Below are 4,010 nucleotides of genomic sequence, written 5' to 3' on the forward strand. Positions count from 1 at the left end.
GAGTTGGAGGTCGATGGGTGAATTACGAGCCATGGTTGCACGATTGAGTTAACCAATGATGATGGTTTTTTGGCTGAATTTCAGGTGAAGCCAAGATTGTCTAGTTAGATTAAGGAGAGGCAGTTAGTGGACGAGTCCTTAGCACAAAAGATCTGGCAAGTTGAGGATGGAAGAGGTGGAGATTTCGAGTTGCATTCTGATGGCATCTTGAGTTCTGTGGGAGACTGTGTGTGCCTATTGATGAGGAGCTTACGCATGTGATCCTTACTAAGGTGTATAGGAGCCCCTGTGTTATGCACCCCGATAGTATTAAGATGTATTGGGATCTTAGGGATTGTATTAGTGGCCTGGATTGAAGCAGGATGTTACCAGCTTCTGGGTCGTTGTATGGTTTGTCAAAGAATGAAAGCGGTGCATCAACATCTTTTGGGTTTGTTGCAGCCGATACAGATTTCGAAATGGAAGTGGGAGAGGATCACGATGGATTTTGTTTCCAGTTTGTCACTAACTCTTGCGAAAAAATTGAGGATCCCATGAGACAACATTATCCTTATCTAGTCGGTTCAGGTAATTTTGAGGACAAAATTCTTGTTAGAGGGGGAGAGTGGTCGCTTCTTGGAAACCGAACCGATAGTTTGACATTAAATTACAGACTGAAAATAGAGTAAATAGAAAAAACTTTAGTAATTAGAACTAAATAGGAATAGAAGCTAAAGTAGAGAACTTAAATAGGTAAATCAAGACTAATGGTTAGTGGGGGTTTTATTAAAACAATGGTAGAATTAGGAGGGATCTATAGGATGAATACACCAATTTCATAAATGAATTTAGCTATATAAGCCAACACTTCTCATATTCTTCCTCACATTTTAATTTCCTTTTTTTATTATTTTATTTATTTTCACACTTTCCTCATTTTAAAAGTTGTTGCATCTGGTAGTTAACTTTCTTATAAAATTTTCTTGCGCATTGCATTTTTTGAGCAACCACGCACCATTTTCTTCTTTAAATTCTCAAGTAAAATACCATTTTTTTCTCTTAAACTTTGGTTCGGTTATTGAGAGGACCACTTGGGAGTCATAGAGGATAGCAAGATCGAAGGTAAACAATCTATTTTCATATCAAATCTGCATGAAATGCTTTTGGCTAAAGTATCTACGGTTTAGATGTTTATTTATATGTTTGGCTTTATGAAAATGGTGGATCGAAGCCGGAAAAGCTATGAAATGTTTTCTAAAATTATTTTCAAAGAGATTTAATAAAAAATAAAAGGTTTACGATTCGATTTAGCAAAGTTTTTAAGAAAACTTATAAACCGAAAGGTTTTGCTACTGAGAAAGATGATGAACAGTAGTTGTTTTGAAAGAATAGGGTTTAGTGAGGTTACCATTAATTAATAGTCTAGATCTGCAAATATACATAAGTTAAGAGGGTTAAAAATTAGAAAATAAAGGCAAGTAATAGCATAGCGAAAATCTAACATAATTAACGTAAATAGGGGGCTGCTTTTGAGCGAAGAATGAATTAAATTATTTTGATCAATTATGTGGTGTGTATTTATTCATACAAAGTTGAAAATTTTGGAGGAGCATCGTCTAGCAGAGAAAAAGGCAAGGAGAAGGTCACATAGTCAACGTGTGGTGAACTAAGGTGAGTACTCTATATACTGTACTTGAAAAAGAGATCGCACTCTACTGGAAGCCAAGTATGACGTGCGAACCCTATCTTCATGTTGTGAATTAAACATGTGTGTGTGCGAACCTCTTTTACGCATTGTGCGAACCCTTAGCATGAATTTGTATTCATGTGTTTTTACATGTTATGCGAATCGTGAAAAAAATGTATATATGCATCCAGGGTTAGGTTAAATATAAACAATATCTACAGGCATCTAAAGTCTGTTACATAATATAAATATGCATACTGTTATATATATTATATAGGTGTTTATGGGACTTAATTTATATAATATATAATCATTATGTAAAAGGGTACTGCTATATACAATGAATGCATGCGCAAGTATTATTATAAATAATATATATCTTTGCATTAAAAGGTTTTGTATTATCATATGTATATGCTCTATGCGAACCTTTAAAAGTGAGCTATGAACCCTTGTGATATGTGAGGTTTACCATGCCGTTTGTGAACCTGTAATATTACCAAAACCCACATTGCATGCGAACATATGTCATACGGTAACCCTGTTCTTTTTATGCTTGATGTTTTGTATATGCGAGCTTAATGCTTTACGAACTAGATTATAACGTGTTGTGGTACTACGAGCTCTGTTAAAATTGTGAGCCTAAAATGATGTGATCTGTAAATGTGTAATACTGTGATATGTTGGCATTGTGAATATTTGGAGCCATTGGATATAGTTGGCATGCCATACGATAATGAGTGCTCACCCATATAGTGTGATAGGGCATTGTGGCCCAGTGATTTGATAGAGAAATAAGGGAATTTCGAGCAATGCTCTATTCACCGAGGATCGTAAGCGTGTGTTTTCTGGAGAGTGTGAGCATTCGTGCTACACTTATATGGCGATTTGAGTGACTCTATGAATCCTAAGGTGTGTTTTGGGAGATCCATTTATCCAATTAGTATAACATTTGATTATGTTTCCTTTTCACGAGCTTCCATTGTATCACTGAACTGGGTTAGTTATATATGAACTGATCGAATGCAAATCACTCGTATGCGAAACCGTTTATATACGAACTGTTATGTATGATCTGTTTGTATGGGGCTATTTGGTATTTGGATTATTGATATGTTTTCTAGTGTTGTATACATGTGTTTTCATTGAGTTTTCCCAAGCTCATCTCTTTACTTTCTTTTCCCTTTTAGATAAGTAGTGCGCAGGATAGCGAGGAGGGTGGCAGTTCAGTGATCCATCGCACAAGCTTTCTTTCTACAGTATGAATGTTGAGCTTATAAAACCCCAAGAAGGCAATGTGGAAATTCTCAGGCTAGAGACTTAGAATTTGACTTAGATAATTTTAGACAATACAAAAATAATTTTTCAAAGGGTTGTAGTTAGACTTTTTAAAGAAGTTGAAACGCCAGATCCTGATTCTGACTGATTTTACACAATTTCGTTTAATTTTAAGTTTTTCTTCTAATTTGGACTTAGTTTTTTTTATTTTATTTGGAAATTTTTTTATTTTAGTTTTTAAGTATTTAAGACTTTAATATTATGTATATGTAGTGTGTTTAGTTTTTCTTAATAGGAATCCCAAAATTTTATAAGCACAACAATGTAGAGCCAAAACCGAGAGGGGGAGTAGTCTCACCAGTTGTATTTCACAAATCAAGAAAATCGTGAAATCTCTTTCCTTTATCTTTTTATTGTATATTAGGGACAATGTGCTGAATAAAGTGTGGGGGTGACTTAGGAAAAAAATTTAAAAATTTCTTTCTATGTTATTTTATTTTCTTTACTTTTAAATTTTTAATTTCATGTTTTCTATGTGCTTGAGCTTGTAGAAACACAAGTGTTTGGTTAGGAGCATTTTAATAGGATTTTTGAATAAATAGTAAATTTAGTTTGATAATAATTGATTCTAAATTTTAATTTTAGACTATTTAGTTCAATTTATTACATTGTGAATATATTTAAGATGTTAAGTATACCACATGATTAATATGTATAACAATAGCATGCATGTTTAATTGAATTATAGGTTGTAGAAATTGATAGACTTGGACAATTTTTTGAGCCAAATAGTTATCCCATTAATATTTTCCCTAGTACCTATTTGGAGCCTTAATGCATTTTCTTAATGAACTCGAAATGAAACCTTAAGCCTATTATATATTCTATTTGATCCTTAATTTCTTGGTCCTAGCACGGATTTAGTCGTACGACCATCAATATTGATGGATTAGGTAGATACATCTTAGTGGTTTCAAAAGAGAATAAAAAATAAAAAATTGAGCTTGTAGAAAAATAAGGAAAAATATTAATCGAGAAAATCTTGAGAAAGAAAAACAAAGTGAGT

At 33.3% G+C, this 4,010-nt stretch overlaps 1 long non-coding RNA gene across 1 annotated transcript; it reads left to right on the forward strand.

Annotated features, from left to right (window-relative positions):
• Positions 1-1,109: 1,109 nt before the first annotated feature.
• Positions 1,110-3,102, forward strand: LOC128035592 (uncharacterized). The gene is made up of 2 exons (XR_008192087.1): positions 1,110-1,650; positions 2,857-3,102. It is a non-coding gene; the product is annotated as an uncharacterized LOC128035592 (long non-coding RNA).
• The last annotated feature ends 908 nt before the right edge of the window (positions 3,103-4,010 follow it).

This window comes from Gossypium raimondii, chromosome 12 (assembly GCF_025698545.1).
Source record: "Gossypium raimondii isolate GPD5lz chromosome 12, ASM2569854v1, whole genome shotgun sequence".
NCBI lineage: Eukaryota > Viridiplantae > Streptophyta > Magnoliopsida > Malvales > Malvaceae > Gossypium > Gossypium raimondii.